This window comes from Equus asinus, chromosome 9, assembly GCF_041296235.1.
Source record: "Equus asinus isolate D_3611 breed Donkey chromosome 9, EquAss-T2T_v2, whole genome shotgun sequence".
NCBI lineage: Eukaryota > Metazoa > Chordata > Mammalia > Perissodactyla > Equidae > Equus > Equus asinus.
The window spans coordinates 45,758,416-45,779,780 of NC_091798.1; the positions used below are offsets into that span (position 1 = coordinate 45,758,416).

A 21,365-nucleotide genomic window follows, 5' to 3' on the forward strand; every position below is an offset into this window, starting at 1 on the left:
ATCTTAACTATTTTTAAGCGTACAGTTCAGTGGTATTAAGCCCATTCACTTTGTTGTGCACCCATCACCACCATCACCACTATCTCCAAAATTCATGTTATCTTGCAAAACTAAAATCTATACCCATTTAACAATAACACCCCATTCCCTCCTCCCCCTGTCCCTAGCAACCACCATTCTAATTTCTGTCTCTATGGATTTGCCTACTCTTGGTACCTCATATAAGAGGAATCATACAGCATGTCTTTTTTGTCGCTGACTTATTTCACTTAGCATAATATTCTCAAGGTTCATCCATGTTGTAGCATGTGTCAAAATTTTCTCTCCAAGTTTGAATAGTATTCCATTGTATGAATATATCACATGTTGCTTATCCATTGATCCATCAATGGACACTTGCGTCACTTCCACCTTTTGGCTATTGTGAATAATGTTGTGAGATGGAAGTTTTCATGAATGAGTACTCCCCTCAATCAGTAGTGAGAACTAAATGGTTTAGAAGTTAGCTTTTGCTGAAGACTCCATAATGCTTCTTAATGAGTTCAATCTAAAATTACAAGGCAAACTGTTTATATGTGAAACTTTTACTGCAGTAAAGTCATTTCAACAACAACTTTTTTTGAGTCACAAGTAATCAAGTTGCTTTATATACTTCCTATGCTGTCAAAAGTTACAATAAGGAATAAAATGTCTACTACCACACAAATTTGCAGCATATATCTTTGCTGAGCTCAAACTATACTGCCTACAGTGTTTTTTGGACTTCACTTCAGATGTAAAGGAAAATTTCATTTTCAAAATCCACTTAACTGTACAATTAGGGATCCCTCATTCAATCTTCAATTGGAGGTGATTAATCTTTAATGTAATGATATATTCTAAGGTGTATGTCAAGATAAGAATCTAATACAATTCTATAAATTTCTTCCAAGCAATGACTATTCTTTTTTTTTTTAAAGATTTTATTTTTTTCTTTTTCTTCCCAAAGCCCCCTGGCATAGTTGTATACTTTTAGTTGTGGGTCCTTCTAGTTGTGGCATGTGGGATGCTGCTTCAGCATGGCTTGATGAGTGGTGCCATGTCCCCACCCAGGATCCTAACCAGTGAAACCCTGGGCCACTGAAGTGGAGTGCGCAAAATTAACCACTCGGCCATGGGGCCAGCCCCACAGTGAATATTCTTAATTAATATCACATGCCAGTGGATTGATATTAGTATTTGGCAGCACCTATCTATATGAAAAGATGTTTCAAAAACGAAATACATAAAATTTCATTACAGATTAGCCTTAACAGAAGAATATTTGAAGTCACTTTTGATGATAGGAAACACTAACTTTGAATCCCAATTAAGTAAAATGTTATCCCCATTCTCCACCAAAAAAGAAAAATTATTCTCATTGGTAGAATTACAAAACTTACTCAATTACTATATTTTTAATTTCATCAAAAAATTTACGTAAAAAATCTAAATCTGGGGGCTGGCCCCGAGGCCGAGTGGTTAAGTTCAAGCGCTCCGCTGCAGGCGGCCCAGTGTTTCGTTAGTTTGAATCCTGGGCGCCGACAAGGCACTGCTCATCAGACCACGCTGAGGCAGCGTCCCACATGCCACAACTAGAAGAACCCACAAGGAAGAATACACAACTATGTACCGGGGGGCTTTGGGGAGAAAAAGGAAAAAATAAAATCTTTAAAAAAAATCTAAATCTGTTATTATATAACTACATAAAATCCTTGATTTTGCCACTTGGCCTGCAAAGCCTAAGTATTTACTACCTGGCCTTTACAGAAAAGTTTGCCAATCCCAGAGAGGAAGGAAAGAGCTCAGAAAGAAAAGAGCTAAAGCCCAAATCTTAGGACACCTCTATTCAGAAGTCAGGAAAAGATAAGGGATATCCTGCAAATGAGACCGAAAAGCAGCAGCCAAGGAGGTAGGAGGGAAACTCACAGAGTGTGACGTCTCACAAACCAAGAGAAGAAAGTGTTTCAAATGAGAGAGAATTGTTAAGTGTGTTAAATGCCACTAAGGTGAAGACAAAGATTCAATTTCTGGATTTGGCAGTGTGGAAATTGTTGGTGATCTTGGTGAGTGGTTTCAGTGGCATGGTGGTAGTAGACAAGACAGAGAGGAAAAAGGTAAAGATTAACTAACGCATCTACAGTGTTCAGCATTGTGCCTGGCACATAGTAGGTACAGTAATTGTCACTGAAGCAGAGACTGTTGGTGCCCTGTCCTTATCCCTTCACCTCTATGATTTCAGGAATGTCAGTCTGACTTTCAACTGTGCAGATGTTTCTGATTTTATTTGCCTGTAAACTTTCTCTGATTGCTGGAGCCTGCTCTGTTCACATGTAACAGGCTGGAGCTTCTGGGGAATTAACATCCCCCAGAGAAGTTCTCAACAGTCATCAAAAGCAGTAGTTGTATAAATACTCCAGCTCCCTTGCCCCTCAGATGGGGTAACTCTGAGGCATGTGTTCTCCAGTTTTCCCCAGAGTTCCTCAGCTGGTTTAAGAATAGAAAAACCTGGCACTTAGGCAATTTGAAACTACCGCCCCCAGAAATTTGATTTGTAATTGTGACATCCCAAGTAACCGAGAAGGTTTGGATTGATCATGGCCCCAGATGTTAATGGGCTCCAGTCTAGGCTAAAGAATGACTATCAAGTGGGACATTGAGAATTGAAACCAGCTACATCCACAGAGATTACTGTCAATATTAACAAAATTTTACTATTTCATTGTCAATCTTCAACACAACTACTATTCCAGGGACATTTTGACCAGGAAGAGAAAAATTGCAAGTATCTTTATTGTTCATTTCAGGAACTTTCAAAACCCCATTTAAATAGACATCAAACTGCTCAACTCTTCAATAGATGACTTTAAATGACTGCTTATACTGTGTGGTATGCAGAATACGGCCCCCCAAAAGTGTTCATCTACTAAACCCTGGAACCTTTGAATATACTGTTACATGGCAAAGGGGAATAAAGGTGGCAAACAGAATTAAGGTTGCTAGTTCACCTGACCTTAAAATAGGAAGATTACCCTGGATTATCTGAGTTGGCCCACAGTCGTCACAAGGGTGCTCATAAGTAGAATAGGGAGGTAGAATAGGTCAGAGTGATATGATTTAAGAAGGACTCAACCAGTCATTGCTGACTTTGAGGTTGGAGGAAGGGGGCAGGAGCCAAGGAATGTGGGCAGCATCCAGAAGCTGGAAAAGGCAAGGAAATGTACTCTCCCCAGAGCCTCAAGAAAGGAGCAGTCTTGCCCACACCATGATCCTAACCCAGGGAAACCTGTGTCAGGCTTCTAACCTACAAAATTATAAGGTGATAAATTTGTGTTGTTTTAAGCCTGCAAGCTTGTGGTAATGTTGCAGCAGCAATAAAAACTAATACACTCTCCAGACTCTTTAAAACCCTTGCCTTGCTGTGTCCACTAATCCTAACCTATTATACTATGATTCTTACTCAGTCCTATTCAAGCCCCCTGAACTGAAAAGCCCACTTAAACCAGACCCTAAAACCTTATAAATATTCCAAAGTTCCCCTTGGAAATGCTACTGAGACTGTCAAGATACGTGTCTCTTTTATCAGTAATAAACTCAGCTTTGCCTTATCAACACATTATTTTGACAGTATTTTTTGGGAGCCAACATTTGATAATTGCTTTATCCATGTGCCTAGAATAGTACTTGCTATATAGTAGGTGTTTAATAAACATTTGATAGATAATGAATAAATTATCTGTTTCTAAAATAATATGGAATAATGTTTAAGGTAGACACACCTGTGACTTGGTATTTCCTATATCTAGATGTGACTTTCAGAAAAATCATTTTAAAGCCTGAATGAAAATTTGTACATAGATGTTTATATCAGCTTTATTCACAATAATTGAAAACTGGAAAACAACCCAAATGTCCTTCAACTGGTGAATGGCTAACCAAGCTCAAGCTGTGTTATATCTATATAATAGAATACTACTTAGCAATAAAAAGGAATAAGTTACTGATACATGAAACAACAATGGATGAATCTCAAAGGCATTATATTTAGTGAAAGAAGCCAGACTTAAAAGGCTACACACTGTATGATTCCATTTATGTGATATTCTGGAAAAGACAAAAGTATAGGGATAGAAAGTACATCAGTGGTTGCCAGGAACTGGGGTTGTGAAGAGGGATTCACTACAAAGTGGAATGAGGAAATGTTTGCGGGTAATGGAAATGTTCTATATCTTGATTGTAGTGGTGATTACACAACTTTATGCATTTGTCAGAACTCACAGCACTGTACATTTAGAAGGATGAATTTCACTGTATGCAAATCATACCTCCAAAATCTGACTTAAAAAAAAACCCCAGAACTCTACTAAGAATTGCTACTGTAACAACATACATTGAATACTTTGTTAAAATCTTCCATGTTAATAAAACATATTTTCTTTGAGATTTTTTTCTTATAGTTTATGGTTGGTATTTTCTGGTATTTCTCCATTCTGTGCAGTTGACTTACCTTGTTCTGGAACATAAAATTAGAGACAGAAAATTCACTTTGCTAAAACAGATGCAACTGATTAAAATGATAGAGTATTAAAATGTTACAAACTGAGAAATAATTGTAGGAATTTTTTCTTTCTCTCATTGCTGCAAGGGAAGGAAATTCTTATTTGCAGAATAATCCCAAGGAAAAGTCTACATTTTCCATGATCACATCTCCCCTTTTAGGTTTTTAAGTAAGGTCTCATTTTATATTGAAAAATTATCATGATTCTTTATGGAACAAAAAACATTATCATTTGGCTGGCCAAATAACATTTACTCCAACATAAGTAAAGGAACTTTCTTGTAAAGTTTATTCAATGTCTTTAATTTGCATTTTGATACTTCTTGAATTATTGTATAACATGATAAATAATCTTTCTTGTTGCTACTTTCCATCCCCACTCCCTCCTAGTACAATATTGTAAACCTTCCTAGGCAGAATTTGAAAGCAAGCACAACTTCTATGGAGGACAATTTGGCAATATCTATCAAAATTAAAAATACCTTTGCTCTGGGGCCGGCCCTATGGCAGAGTGGTTAAGTTCGCGTTCTCCACTTAGGCAGCCCAGGGCTTTGCAGGTTTGGATCCTGGGAGCGGACCTAGTATAACTCATCAAGCCATGCTGAGGCAGCATCCCACATAGTGGAACCAGAAGGACCTACAACTAGAATATACAACTGTGTACTGGGGGGCTTTGGGGAGAAGAAGAAGGAAAATAAAAGACTGGCAACAGATAGCTCAGGTGTCAACCTTTAAAAAAAACACAAAACACCTTTGCTCTAAAGATTCTAATCTAAGGATTTACTGGTAAAATTGCCTACTGTATGGGGTTGTTAGTTGCAGCTTAGTTATGTAATAGTGATGGTTTGGCAACAAGCTAAATGTCTACCTGTAGGGTATTGGTTAAATAAGTTATGATATTTGCATACGATGGAATATTATATTGCCTCCAGGAAGAAAGAGGCATTTCTTTATGTAGTGATATGGAAGAATATCCAGGATACTTTGAGAAAAGTAAGGAACTTAACAGTGTATATAGGTCATCTTTTGTGTAAAAAGAAGTATACTATATTTCAATGTATAACATACCTTGGGAAAGATACATTAGAAGATGCTAAGTGATTGCCTCTAGGACTGGATTGGTTGAAGTGCAGGGATGGGAGCGGCAATTATTTTTCACTCTAGTTTGTCATAATTCATTTCGAGTTTTGATTAATACATTTCCTAATTTATATAGACATGCAGATAAAATCTCTATATAGATAAAGAGAATGAGGCTTAAAAGAAATAATAGGTGATCAGTTAGGAATTTTAAAAAGGAAAAATATAATTCTACTGTTGCTAGTGAATTACCAACTTTTAGGGCTGATAAAAACATTTTCATCTGCACATTCCTTATAATAGTTTATCTTCTCAAAACTCCTGAATTTTATTAAAAACCTTTAAAATGTTTGCTTGAAAACTAGTAGAAAGCAAAAAGATCAAAAAAAAAAAAAAAACCAAACCCAAACCAGCTTCAAGAGGCTCCTTCATAGAAAGAAAATACGTAAGAGGCAGGAGACTATAAAGTGTTTTTCAAATGATGAATTACATAGGTAGTTTCTCTGGACAGTTACCGTCCTGGGTTCTACGAGACCCTTTGAAAATCCGGTCTAGGCTATAACTATTATTTTACTCTCGATTAAATTATAGCTTGCCCTGACTGGCAGGATGTTAAGAGGTGAAGGAAAATGTTCAAAATGATATCCTGAAGAAAAATATAAATGGCAGAAAATGTTTAGATGATGAAGGGCTGGCTTGGCTTCACGGGAGAAGTTCGAGCGAGGCGCTCAGCAGCCTCCCGCAGAAATTCTCGGCAGACTCCCTTTCGACCTGTTGAGGGCCGCTGGCCTCGGGGCTTCAATGTCAGCACCGAGAAGCAGGTCTAGGGGGCTGGGGCTCCGGACAGACCCCCCAGGCGGGGCAGCCGGCCCGATCCCCTCCACCTGAGCCGCAGAACCGGTCGATCCGGCTCAGCCCGGCCCCGCCCTCCCGAACCTGGCCAGCGGCTACGCGCAGGAGGGTGGGCGCGCGGGGCTGTGCAGGCCGGGTCCTGCTCGGCCCGCCCTGTCCGACGCGGCGGCCGGGCCCCGGCGCTCCGGCCTAGGCCGCTCGGGGCCGACGCTCGACCCGCCAGGGGACGCCGGACCCCGCAGCCGCGCAAGTCCTCACCCCCGGCGCCGCCTCCCGGCCCCGCAGGCCCGCCGCCCCGCAACCCCCAGCTTTTCTGGCGGGAGGGGCGCCGCGTCGCCACGTGACGCCTCGCCCCCGCCCAGCCCTGGTCACGTGGGTGGCGCGGCCGCTGCGTCAGTCCCAGTCCTGGCTGCGGGAGTCGAGCCGCCGCCGCCGCCGCCAGCGGACGGGGCGGGGATCCCGGTGCCAGGTCCTCGTCAGCCCGCCCCTGCCTGCCCCCTCGGCCGTCCCGGGCTGGGCCCACCGTCATGGAGCCGGGCGGGACCTCGGGCGCTGTCGCGTGAGGTGCGTCGCCGCCGCCTGCGCCTTCCGAGCCTCTCGAACCCCCGCCGCCGCCCGGAGCCCCTCGCCCTTGGCAGCCTGTCGCCGCCCCCCGGCGGGCTCGAGTGCGCGTCCGGTGAAGGTGCAGGCCCGGCGCCGCCGCTGTCGCAGCCGGGAGATGGTTCGGGCCTAGCGGAGCCGGGACTGGAGGTGAGGAGGGCCGACGGACGGACGGACGGACGGACGGAGGCCGGGCCGGGCCGCGGCGGGGGGGCGGGGCGGGGAGAACGGGGGCCGCCGGGGGCTCGGGAGACCCTCCCGGCCGGGCTGCGCGAGCCGCTTCGGGCCTCAGCTTCGCGTTCCACTCCCCCCCCATAAATAAATAAACAAATCGATAAAAAAGGCTAACCCAGTCCTAACAAAAATTCCCAGAAATCCATCTTTTCACCGTTTCTCCTTTCCCTTGTCGTTCCTTAATCTGTTCCGTCTCTCAGAAATTCCATCGACTGATGTGTTACTTTTTAATACCTTCTTCAATTTCAAGTTATTTCTAGTTAAAGACAAAATAGGCCTAGATTCTGGCTATCATTACCCAACTAGTTCTCGCTTCTCGCGATCCTGCGCACGTTTCCCCCCCCACCCCCCTCCTCTGCAAAAAAAAAAAAAAAAAGGAAAAAAATTTCCGCCTTCGACTAGCAAAGGGGGATGACTAAAAATGGGAATGTGGGGGTGTAATACTTGAATGCCCCCCATAACTTCCGAATCGGTCTGTTAGCTAGTTATCCCGACAGCTTGTATTTGGATATTGATGTTTAGGCCTTTCCTCCAGCTGCCTGTGCCCGGGGTTAATCTCGTAATTGACGTCAGTGCTTTGTTCCTTCCACTTTGCTGTTCCTTCCACTCTTTGAGGATGGATCGTGGGGTATGGGAGTTTGAGGAGTATCCTTACTGCCTTTTCTTCCCCAAACCACATCATTTATAGGAAGTTGAGAGTACAAATCTCACTGCTTCTGTGTGGAGTTCAAACTCAGACGAAGAGTTCCATTTGGGATTCTCTTAGTCAGTTGCGATTCAGAACTGTGCGATTTCTTTCCTGCTGGCCGTACGGAGATTTTAAACTAAGGCCCTTTTCCAGTGACCGGTACTTTTTTTTCACGGAATCTAAGCTATAGGTGCCTGTGAAGAGGATGTTTGTATATGTGACATTTAAAAGGTGTTGTTTTTTAGGGCTCAGATGTTCAAAGCTGGAAGCTTTGTTTTCATATTGATTTTGCAAAGCTTTGTAAAGTGCTTCTTTTACTTAACTGTCCTTTAACTCATCAAAAGTGAAATATTTATGAGAACTTTTCAAATTTGGCATTTGATAAAGAGCCTTTGTGGCCTGTGAATCTGCCTAGAATCATCTTTGGTCATATATGCATAAAGAAGTGTTGGCAAGCGGCCACTTGGTTTTTAACAAAGCTGGCTTTTTAATATTTCTTAGGTTTATTTTCCTTATTCATCACTGCATCTTTTGGTCTCCAAACATAAAAAAACTGTCAAGTTATTTTTAATTATCTTTAGAGATAATTTACCTAGAAGCAATCAATTTTTTTTTAAATACCAGCTGTTTCATTCAGTTTGTGGTGGCTTGCAGGTTGATGACTTTGGTTTTTGTTAACTCTGCAGGAACAGTAGGCACATTTTACTTTAAATAAGATTTTGCCTCAAGTGGGAACAAGATAGAATGTGAATGACCCAACCTTTACTGTTTGATTTAAAAAAAAAAAAAAAAACAAGCTTAGCTGTGTTAATTGGAAAGTAGTCTACCCTTTTGGGGCATAAAGGTGATTCTACAGTGCTTGGGTGAAGCTGTGTAATTAAGAATTCTTAAAGAGAGAATATTTTCATTCTGATTCACTTTGTACTTGTCAGATGACATACGTTCTTTTCTCTGTGCTCTTTGGTTATTGTATCCCTTTCCTAACAGTTGATCCATTCTGCTTTATATTCTAATTTTCTTATAGGTCTGTTGTGTCTGTAGAGCAAGAACTATATTTATACCTCTCTGTATTCTGCCCAGTATTTTGCACAATTATTAGATTGAATTTGAATGTGATATCCAACCTAAGATTTCACAAAAGGGTAATCTAAAGCAGCTTTATGAGCAAGTGATCAGTAGTTGAAGGGGAAAAAATGACTATCAGCTGCAGAAGATGACAGACGATGAAGACTTCTAAAAGTTATGTATCTTACCTTTTTTGAAGAGTTAAGGTAAATGTCATGGTTTTATGTATAAATCAGAGGAATAAAGACAACAGGTATTTCTTCTTTTGTGGCCATCTACTGGTTTAGAATGGAGTCCAAAATGTATGAGGCCTTCTCTTTGTAGTAATTTTCATAAAATCAAGAGACGTTCTTAAGCATTAAAGGCACACCTGGACAGTGACCCAGAAGTGGAGCGTGTATCATAAAAATTGGTGACTTCGGGGCCAGCTCCGTTGGCCGAGTCGTTAAGTTCATGTGCTCCACTTTGGCGGCCCGGGGTTTTGCTGGTTCGGATCCTGGGCATGGACATGGCACTGCTTGTCAGGCCACGTTGAGGTGGTGTCCCACATGCCACAACTAGAAGGAACCACAACTAAAATATACAACCACATACTGTGGGGATTTGGAGAGAAAAAGCAGAAGAAAAAAAAAAGATTGGTTTAACAGTTGTTAGCTCAGGTGACAATCTTTAATAAAAAAAAGAAATTGATGACTTAGATTTTATTTTTTATTTTAGCTCTATTCTACAGATAACTTACTATAAAAACTTTCCTATATGATGTAAAATTCTCAGCTTTGAACCCCCAATCCTCATTGCGTTTTACCTTTTTCATTTTTTCTGATAAGTTGGAACAATCATATTTGATTTCTGGGAGGGTTTTTGCCAGTCCCAGTTATTGTGAAAGAAGGTGTAGTCAGTGCCTAAAGACTGGTTAAAGCTAACCTGACCTGTTACCTTGCTTCTTTTTCCTTTGGTGTAAGAAAAACACCCCTTCTTGTGGTAACTCCCTACACCCGCTCATCTTGGTGGTTTGAAGTGATACTCTAGTGCATGGACGAGGTCAGTAATAAACATCCCAGTTAGTGAGTTTTGGCTGATCATCTGCATTCCTGTTTCTCTTGATGTTCAATTTCACTGGCATCCTATCCTGGGAATTTTAATGGTACTGGCACATAGAAAATATTAGAACCACTGAATTCTTTTCCAAAATATTCCAAAAACATTTTAATATTGGGACCACTTACTAATTCTATTTTTGGAGGGAAAAAAATCTTATTTACAGTTTACCTGCTTTGTCAGCTATACTTTATTAAAAACTCTGTAACCTGAAGAATGTTCTGAGGGGAGGAACTTCATGTAATTTAATCTCTCTTTGAGTGTCTAATGAACCATAATGGTGGCTTTTAGGTAGGTAGACAAAACTTATTAGTGCATACTGTTTTAAACTAATTATTTTGATCATCATTTCCCAGAATAGGTAAAAGAACCTCAAGCATTTTTTTTAAAGATTTTATTTATTTTTTCTTTTTCTCCCCAAAGCCCCCCGGTACATAGTTGTATATTTTTAGTTGTGGGTCCTTCTAGTTGTGGCATGTTGGATGCTGCCTCAGCATGGCCTGATGAGTGGCTCCATGTCTGTGCCCGGGATCCAAACCGGCGAAACCCTTGGCCACCGAAGCAGAGTGCGCGAACCCAACCACTCGGCCACGGGGCCGACCCCAAGCGTTCTTCTCCCAAAGTTATGTGTGGGGAAAAAAAAAATCAGGGACTGACATGAATCTATTGCCCTGGAAAGCCAGTATTGTTTGGCTACCCAGATATTGTCATGATCTGTCCTGGGACTGGACTTCCTGGGGCTGCTTTGGGGCTGAATGGGTCTCCTGTGATTTTGTGAATTTCGAGCTGCCTAGTGGGTTATGCCTTTTCATTTTGACTTTTCGTTTTCATGCCCTCGGGTAGGGACAGTTTTATGGAGAGGTAAGTAGAGGCCAATACTCTGCATAGACAGGCCTTCTTACCTCTTTGTAATTGCTTCCATTCCTTTCATCTGGAATATCACTTTTCCTCTGTTGTTCCCTATGTGTTAAAGTTTCATCATCTTTTTATTTTTTGGTGAAGATCGGCCCTGAGCTAACTACTGCCAATCCTCCTCTTTTTGCTGAGGAAGACTGGCCCTGACTAACATCCATGCCCATCTTCCTCTACTCTGTATGTGGGACGCCTACCACAGCATGGCCTTTGCCAAGCAATGCCATGTGCGTACCCGGGATCCGAACCGGCGAACTCCGGGCTGCCGAGAAGCAGAACATGTGAACTTAACCGCTGTGCCACTGGGCCGGCCCCAGTTTCGTCATCTTTTAAGGCCCAGTGCAACTACCACTACTTTCCTGAAGTTTTGCTTGATTCCCCACCCTACTCCAATTGTGACCTACCTCCTTTGAATCCCTGCATCATTTTGTATCTCTCTTAATGATTCGTTGTGAGACTGTAGCCTGCTGGGTGACACTGAGCACAATGTATCAGGGAAGATATGTTAATAAAGTAAAGACTGTGTTACAATCGTGTATTGCTTAACGATAGGGATCCGTTCTGAGAAAAGCATTATTAGGCAATTTCATCGTCATGTGAACATCATAGAATGTACTTAGGCAAACCTAGCTGGTATAGCCCATTATATACTGAGGCTCTATGGTACTAATCTTATGAGACCACTTTTGTATTTGTGGTCTGTGGTTGACATAAATACATGTGGGAATGTTATGTGATGCATGACTGTGTACTATTTCATTATGTATCTCTAAAAAGTAAAGATTAAAACAATAATCCAACCTAAGACTTCACCAAAAAAATTAACATTAATTAATATCGTCACATACCCAGTCTGTTCAGAAAACACTAATTTTTGTTTTAACAGTTTGTTTGAGTTAGGGTCCAAATAAGGTACGTACATATGAGTCTCACCCCCCCCACTCCTTTTTTTCCGCTCTGTAGGTTCCTGTCTATCTTTTTGTTCTTGTTCCCATACAGTTGGTTTATTAAAGAAACCAGGTCTTTGCCCTGTGAGGTTTCTCATAGTCTGAATTGTGTTAAGTGCATCCTTGTGGTTTCATGTAATATGTTCCTCTGTTCCCTGTTTCTCTTGTCAGTTAGTAGTTACATCTAGAAGCTGCATCCAGTCTAGGCTTGAAACTTTTTTTTTTTAAGATTTTATTTTTTCCTTTTTCTCCCCAAAGCCCCCCAGTACACAGTTGTATGTTCTTTGTTGTGGGTACTTCTAGTTGTGGCATGTGGGACGCTACCTCAGCGTGGCCTGATGAGCAGTGCCACGTCCGTGCCCAGGACTCGAACCAATGAAGCAGTGGGCCGCCTGCAGCGGAGCTCACGAACTCAACCACTCAGCCACGGGGCCAGCCCCCTAGGCTTGAAACTTTTTTTAATGGCAGGAATACTTCATAGTAAGTGTTGTGCACTTCCTACTCACTCTTAACCCTTCAGCTTGGTTTCTCCTCCTCTATCATGCTGGTGAAGTTGCTGTTAGCAAGGCCACCTGTGACTTCTGTATTGCCAAATTGTATGGTCATTGCTTAGTCCTTTACTTCTTTCTATACTTGATATTGTTTTACCGTTTTTCTCCTTGATATTCTTTTCTTCCTTGACTTTTATGACTCTGTCCCCTCCCTGCTTTCTTTCTACTAGTTGCATTGCAGACTCTTCGTTTTCTGCTAGCCCCTTGATATTGATAGTTCTGAATTTTAGCCTTGGCCTTCTCTTTTCATTATTCTGGGTGATCGCATTCATTTGTATTGCTTTAGCTGTCATCTCTAAGTGTTTTGTGGGCACCTGAACTCTTTCATCCAACTGAATACTCCCCTTTAGATTGTCCAGTAGGCACTTTGTTTTAGTTAGGAGAGTGATACATAGCTATCTTAAGCAAAAAGAGGAATTTATTGGCAACATACTGGGTATCCCACAAATTCTAAGAAAGGCAATCAAGCCATAGGAAGGCAATTAGAACTCAGGAGCAGCTGGATCCATGGGCTCCAAATATAGTCAGGAGTATCTTTTTGTCTCTCATGAGATGCTCTTTGTGTGTTCAATCAGTTCTTTCTTGCTGCAGACCAACTTTAACACTAAATCTTCTGAGTTTTAAATCTTAAATCTTCTGTCTTCAGAGAGAGACTGACCTGACTCTCAATCTCAGATCCCAGGAAAGGGATTCATTAGGTTATATGTCCACCTCTGGACCACAACTTTGGCTAGGGGTCTACATTGTAATAACGTGCTCTAGGTACAACATCCCAGAGAGAAGTGGAGTAAAGGGCACTTTGAAATGTAGTTGTCTACCTCATTCATTCCATGGCTATTTAGTACACATACACATTGCTACTTTTTCTCATATATATAAAATATATTTTTTAATATAATCTAACTTTATATACCAGGAAACACCCTAATCTCTTCTATGGAGACAACCCAAATTCATATCTAGCTACCACATCTGGAAGTCATTGTTCTAAGTCCAGATTCTGAAGGTGATAGCCTAGATATGCTTTGTCACATGTCTGAAAATTGTGGGCTAAATACTAAATTCAATCATCCTTAACAGTAGTAGGAAAAAACCTTAAAATTCTTATGAGGGGAGAGTAGAGGAAGATATCATTGTTCCAAAACTCATGCCATATCTTGCTGGACAGGTACAGTATAAGGTGAATGATAAAACCAGCAAATTGCATGGGCCTTCATTCGTTGCCTTACTTCCTTGCAAATGGAGTAAGTTCTTTGGTCAGCCAAATGAAGATTTTCACTTCTGTCCACTTGGGAGATTTTCCTTGTCTGTTGTGTTAGGTTAAGGTTAACACTGTGAGGACATTTGGAAGGAGTGTTAGGAGAGGGCAGTTCTGTGTTGCCTTAGACAAGGTTTGGCAAGCTATGGTTAGTAGGCCCAACGCTGCTTGCCTTTTTATGCCCTGTGAGCTGAGAAAGGTTTTTATGTTTTCAAATGGTTGGGAAAAATCAAAAGAAGAATATTTTGTGGCAGGTGAAAATTATAGGAAACTCAAATTTCAGTGTCCATAAATAAAGTTTTATTGGAACACAGCACACCTATTTGTTTATGTATTGTCTGTAGCTGCTTTTGCTGCTACAGTGGCAGAGTTGAGTAACTGTGATTCTGTGGCCTGCAAAGCCTAAAATATTTACTGTGTGGCTTTAAAAGTCTGTCAGTTCCTATCTTAGCAGATCACATGGGCCTTAGTGGATACTTGGGTCTGAGGATTGCCTTAGGGTTGAGCAGTTGGTTACAAGGTCCTTATTTACTGTGGTGGTTATTAGGGTTTTTTGTTTGGTTGTAGAATATGTGTGTATGTGTGTGTGTATGTGGATATGTATATACATAAAATAGGTGGGTTATGGGCATTGGCCTAGCTTTAGTTAGGGATTCAGACTTCATGGGTCAACTGTACCCTGAAGGTAGGATCACACTGTAGGTTACATTGTAACATGGTTGCTCTTAGTACAGCTATGTGAATGGGGGAGATAATTTCCAGAAAACCTGGGGATGAGATGAGGCTAGGAGCTGATCAGATAGTCTCTATAAGTGTTCATTGTGTACAAATGAACTATTCTACTACTTCTCAATCCCCTTACACACAAATCCTGCTCTTTTCCTTGCCTTGGAGAATACACCACTATCATTGTTTTTTCCAGAAACCTGCAAGTTGTCCTTGATTCCTGTCTTACTTCTCATTATCTGGCTGGCCCCAAGGTTCTGCTTCCTTAGCATCTTTGAATCCAAACCTTTTCTCTGCATTCTTACTCTTACCGCCTTAATTTAGGCTTTCATTTCTCACCTGAATTATTGCAACAGTCTTCTCATTTGTTTCTTTATTGCCAGTCTAATCTACTCCACCTTGTACCAGAGTGTTTTCCCTCTAAACTGCAGGTCTGATTTTGTCATTTCTCTTCTTAAAACTCCTTAATAATGTTCCATTTTCTGTAGTATTCTTCTAATTGGGAATTCTTTGACATTAATGAATTTTATATAATTTCTGAAGGACTGCTGTATAGTCACATACTCCCTTGGGTGTTGGTTGCTGTGTTTAGATTTTGTTTATTATTGTGTTTGTGCCAAATTATCATGCATTATGCTAATGATGATTTTTCAGTGGCAGGCAAAGATAGTAAAATTGGATCATATCATGGTATGTGTTAGTATAGGCAGGCCAAACCCAAAAGAACCCTGGCTTAGTAGATGGTGTCATATTTTCACTGTTAGATGTGTCTGGTGGATCCCATCTTTGAATTAGTCAACATGAAACAATTTGTTTGCAGTATGAGTGTTTTGTTCCAAACTTCAGCAGTGGTTATACTAGATACACATTTAATGTAGATTTCAGTAACGTACTAAACCACAAATGAACGAGATAGATTGCCAGAATTAACAAGTGAGACTTCTTTAAAAAAGACCTTTAAGGACTACTAGCTGGTATAGTGGTATAACATTGTATTTCCCTAAACTAGCAAAGAAACACTCGTGGTTAATAAATCCATTTAGTATAAGCATTTTCTGCATTAGTATTAGTGAAGTGAAATGACGGAAGTGTTTTAAAATATAGAGCCAGACCTGAGACTACATATTTCTAGGATTGAATGTATCATTGGTCTCGTTTCTACAAAACAACATAATCTGTTACATTAATGTTATTTTAAACTTGTTTTGTATTTAATTTTTAAAGTTGTTTTAATTTTACAGTTGCATAAGAGCCTTGAACATAATGAGTTCCTACTTAGTTTTATATTTATACTATTTTATTAACAATAAAAGTCATCACTCAAGATCTGGGAGATTTCGTTTTCTTGAAAAGGTATCCTTATATCTTTGAGATTTGAGAAACAAACCCACAGGGCTAGTCTCATTCCATGTCTCTCTCCAGTCTTGTCTTTTATTTTGCACTCCCCCAACTCTATTTTCCAACTACACTTGATCCACCTTATTCCCTGGGGGTTCTGTGCTCTCTCTTTGGGGCTGTTGCACATGTTGTTCTCTTTGCTTAGAACCAACCAACCAACCTCCTTCCCTCCCTCCCTCTCTACCTCCCTCCTATCCTCCCTCTTTGCCTCCCTCCCTCCCTCCCTCATATCCTCTCTCTCTGTCTCCCTCCCTCTCTCCTTCCCTCCCTCTCTCCCTCTCCTTTCTTCCCCCTTCCCTCCTGCCACATCTTTCTAGTCAGACTAGTTGTAGCCAAATCTTGGAGATAAGGGTTACTTTTTTTCTTTCTATGAGGAAGATTGGCCCTGAGCTAACATCTGTTACCAGTCTTCCTCTTTTTCTTGAGGAATATTGTCACTGAGCTAACATCTGTGCCAGTCTTCCTCTGTTTTGTATGTGGGACACTGCCACAGCATGGCTTGATGAGTGATATGTAGGTCCGCACCTGGGATCTGAACCTGCAAACCCTGGGCCGCCGAAGTGGAGCATGCTAGGGTTACTTTTATTTTTTATATCCTTAGCCCTAGTGCAGTGTTTGGCACAATATATGCACTGGTTAAATAGTTGTTGAATGAACTAGTGTTAACATTGTACCTTATATATAGTGTAGGTCTATACTGAAGAGACAGATTTTAAAATCAGAGTTGTAAAGCCTTAGGAATTCCTTCTGAATTCCTTCTGAATTCTGTTTAAGTATGTTACAAGTTTGAATTAGAAAATATTTTGAGGGGCTGGCCCCGTGGCTGAGTGGTTAAGTTTGTGCGCTCTGCTGCAGGCGGCCCAGTGTTTCGTTGGTTTGAATCCTGGGCACGGACATGGCACTGCTCATCAAACCACGCTGAGGCAGCATCCCACGTGCCACAACTGGAAGGACCCACAACGACGAATATACAACTATGTACCGGGGGGCTTTGGGGAGAAAAAGGAAAAAAATAAAATCTTTAAAAAAAAAAGAAAGAAAAGAAAATATTTTGAAAGTAAGTTTATTATCACTCACAAATTGGTCTTTCAAAATAAATATTCTCTGTGCCATAATAAATAACTAATTTGTAATTTATTAGTTTGTAGTCCAATGATTAAAGCCTTAAATGGCCTTAACCTTCTTAAAGCAATATTCTTGTTTACATTTTAGTAGAACTTTGTTAACAGAATTTAGAGTAATTAGCACAGGGGCTGATTTAAGTTTTCAAGCCTTGTGTACATGATTTCTTCATTCAGTACATTAGCATTTTCCCTCTAACTTTTTTTTTTTTTTAAATAGTATTCTAAGGAACTAAATAATAGTTCAAGAAATCCAGGTACTTTGTTACCACCTATCTTCCATCTATGCAAATAAAGATGAAATTAATGAGAAATAATTCCTTTTTGGTGTAAACTCTAAGGAGCCTTTGCTGTGTAGTGCTTTTTAACTTTTGTTTAATTTGCTATAAGCATTTTTAAGTAATGAAATTGCTTGTGTTTTGCCATTTGGACTTGTATCATTTTCTCTTGGCTTCCTCAGGTACTACAAGTGAAAGCAATCTTGTAGTGCTCTGTTGAGTAGATCATTTCTTTGTGGATGTTGTAGACGGAAACATTCAGTTTTTACGCCTTCTCAGTTTGCCAAGTATGATTCTGAGATTTTTACAGTCTAGCGCTTATATTTGGTGAACATTTGAGAATACAGCATTTAAGTAAAAATAGAAATTGATCATTTCTGTACATATTTTTTTTTCTTGTACATATGTTGTTTTTCTTTTAGATAAACTTTTAGAAAAATTGCTTTAAAAGAACAATTCATTTAGTAGCTCTTATGCTTTTATTGGGTTGATAATATATTGAATGTAGAAAAAAGAAGATCTACTCTCTTACTGTTATCAAATATCGCCAAAAGTCTTAGGGAGAAAATGGGAGACTGTCTGTGGATAGAAACTCAGCTTTTAGTGAGCACTCCCGCTGACTGTTTGGCTCTTGAGGCAGTAACGCTACAGTTGTGACCTTTATAAAATTCATCAAGTGTTTTGAGTATCTGTTGTATGCCAGCCACTGTGTTAAGCACTGGAGGGGAGAGCGGGGAAGTTAAATTATATCTATAGTTCTTACTATCCAGAGACTTATGATATGGAGGTGAGTAGGGAGGGCAGATAGAAGAATAACAATAAATAATCCTAATGTAAGGCAAGTGTTAAGTGCCGAATGAGATACAAAGAAATGCTTTCGGAAGTAAGTGATTTCAGTGGCAGAGGAATCGTGGAGGGCTTCTTGGAGGAAGTGGGATATGTGGGAAACTTTGAAATGGATGTATTTAGAAATGAGAAGGAAGGACGTTCTGAAGTAGAGGGACTAGTTTGAGTAAAGACCTGGATCTGAATGTATGTAGGTTATTTTCAGGGTCGGATAAATCCTGAAGGAAAAGTAGCTAAGAATTGAACTGTGGGCAGCTTTAAATCCTGGAGTGAGAATTTTGGACTTAGATTTTCCGTAGAGCTTTTAGTTATTGATGACTTTTAAGCAGAAGACTGTCTTAATTAGATCTGTTTTATAAAGATATAAAAGTAATTATCAACGTACATGTTATGGAAGTTTCCAATAAGATACCTTTGTGGCCTTTAGATACTCGTATGCTTTTAAAGTAAGAAACTGAGTCAAAAGATTGGTTTCATATAAAAGAAACTGTAAAATTTGACTTTTAACTATTCTCTCCACCCATTTATTTATCTTTCAAGATGAACATTGACTTCTCAGTCTCATTGATTTTTCCATATGCTTTTAAAGTTTGGTAGCAACAATTTTCAAGATAAGTTTAAACCAATTAAATTTGTTTTACACATTTCTCAAATATTAATACAGTCCCAAGAGATATAATTTAATTTGGTTTTCGTTCAGAAACAGCTATATGACAAGTAACCATGCAAGACTATAGGGGCAAGTAGTATTACTGAGAGAAACATTGTCTAAAGGGAGGCAACTGGTTACCAGTAAAATGAATACTTAGATTCTTATGCTCACCCTTAAGTGTGAGCATGCTTGTGTATGTAATAAACATTTCTTCTCTTCAATTGAATCTTGAATTTTCTCTTGAATCTCTTTAAATTTTCTAGTATTTTATTTTATTTTTTTAAAGATTTTATTTTTTTCCTTTTTCTCCCCGAAGCCCCCCCGTACATAGTTGTATGTTCTTCATTGTGGGTCCTTCTAGTTGTGGCATGTGGGACACTGCCTCAGCATGGTTTGATGAGCAGTGCCATGTCCATTCCCAGGATTTGAACCAACGAAACCCTGGGCCGCCTGCAGTGGAGCGCGCGAACTTAACCACTCGGCCACGGGGCCAGCCCCCTTCTAGTATTTTAAAAATAACAAATCGGTTTATTAGTAGTCAGTTTGGCAAATACTGTCTCAAATTAGTTATTGAACAATCGAATATCTGCTTAATGACATAATAAACATTGATCGTGATACTGTTTGGCCTCTAAGATGAGGAAATAAAGTTTTCCTTTATCAGAAAAAGCTTCATGGAGGAAGTGAATTGAGTTATAGATAAAGGATAAGAGTTGTATGGCTTGATAGCTGAGTAAAGAACTATGTTTCAGTTCTAGTCTATCTAAAATAACTGCAAATGTTGAGTCTGCTAAATTAAAATTTGTTGCAGAATGGTGTCTGATTTTAGTGTAATATGAAGTCCTAATTATTTCCGTTTTTTAATATTAGTATTTTGTGATATTAAGTAAAGAATATCATGATCTCTAGGTATTATTTCCTGGTAAGTGAGAGAATCACTCCTTTTTAACTAGGCTGTGAAGTTCCTTAATCTGCTCATTCAAGTGATTGTCTACTAGGTTATGTTCTAGGTATGCAGTGCTCAACAAAACAAACACATTCCTGATTATTGTCTAATGGGAGAGAAAATATTAATGAACATGAAAATAAATATATTAATATATTAATTGTGATCAAGTATTCTGAAGGAAAAGGGAACGTCCACATGAATTTCCTGAAGCTGGAAAGAGTGCCACAAGTTCAAGAAGCCCCAGAAAGGCCCTTGGAGGGAACTGGAAGGGAAGGGTGGTAGTAAGATATAAAATGAATCTGATGAGGTAAGCAGAAGTCAGATCAAGTAGAAAGTCGGATCATGGCTTTGTAGGTCATGTTAAGGACCTTAAAGTTTATCCTCAGGTAAATGAAAAGCTTATTAAAAATTTTAAGCAGGGATTGGGTGACATGATCTGGTTTGTGTTTTATAAAGATCACTTCAGCTGCTCTATGAAATATGGATTAAAGAGAGACCAAGGCACCAGGAGTCCAGTTAGAAGGCCATAGCATTTGCCCAAGTTGGAGATAAAATGATGGCTTGTTTTGAACAATGGCAGTGGAGAAAGAAGGGAACAGATAAATTCAAAGTATATTTTGGAGGCGATGGTTGTGGATTGGATGTGGAGAGAGGGTGAAGGGAGGATTCAGCAAGAGCAGCTGGTTGGTAGGATGAGGATCACTGGAGCAGGAGTTGTTGGAGGTAGGAGAAAACAATCAATTCCGGTTGTATTGAGATTGAGATTCCTCAAGACATGCTCAAACAGGTCCCTGGGTATGTGGTTCTGTATGTCAGAAGAGAAGGGTGGTGGTGTGGAGCATGTTTGGGTATTTGGGTTGTTGGCATATTGATGGTATTTTATACCATGAGAATGTGGGGAGAAAATGTAGACTGAATCAGAATACGACACATGACTGAGCTCAGAGGAGCACCAAGCTTTAAGAAGTCCAGTAGGTATAATGAGAGGAGTCAGAGGTGCTGGGTTAACTGGAAGGGCTGGGTTAGAGAAGCCAAAAGTATATTAAGGAGACATTAGTGGCTAAATGTGTTGAATGGTAGGTCAACTAAAATGATAAAGTGTCTGTTGGATTTAGTAACATGCAAATCACTAGTGATCTTGGCTAGGAGTGGAGTGTGAGAAATTGGAAACAATGTTGGGAAGTTGGAAACAGTAGAATGTTGAATAGTGACTGGATACATTTTGGAAAGCAATTTATCTTTAGCTACTAAAATTAGAGATGTTTACACTCTGCATCCTAGCAGTTCCACTTATAGGTATCTATCCTAGGAAAACTCTTACTTATTGGTACAGGGAGAAATGTGTAAAAATGATCATTACAGGGTTATTTGCAGTGGTAGAAAATAAGGGAAACTAACTAAATGACCATCAGTTGGAGAGTGGTTAAGCAATTTGTGTGGATACACAGCAGTGAAAATAAATGAACTATACCAACATGTATCAACCTGGGTTAACCTGGTAATGCTGAGAATTAGAAAGGCTTGGAGTTTTTAG

General features: G+C 40.0%; 1 protein-coding gene across 8 annotated transcripts in view; it reads left to right on the plus strand.

The window, feature by feature from the left end:
• The first annotated feature begins 7,118 nt into the window (after positions 1–7,118).
• The window catches only part of AFF4 (ALF transcription elongation factor 4), a 93,213-nt gene continuing 78,966 nt past the window's right edge, over positions 7,119–21,365 (plus strand). For 5 of the 8 annotated variants that reach the window (XM_044780444.2, XM_044780446.2, XM_044780447.2 and 2 more), the window contains exon 1: positions 7,119–7,258. The gene's annotated coding sequence lies outside the window, so the exon portion shown is untranslated. The remainder of the gene's footprint in view (positions 7,259–21,365) is intronic. The other 3 variants (XM_044780445.2, XM_070517386.1, XM_070517387.1) reach the window with 1 other exon arrangement.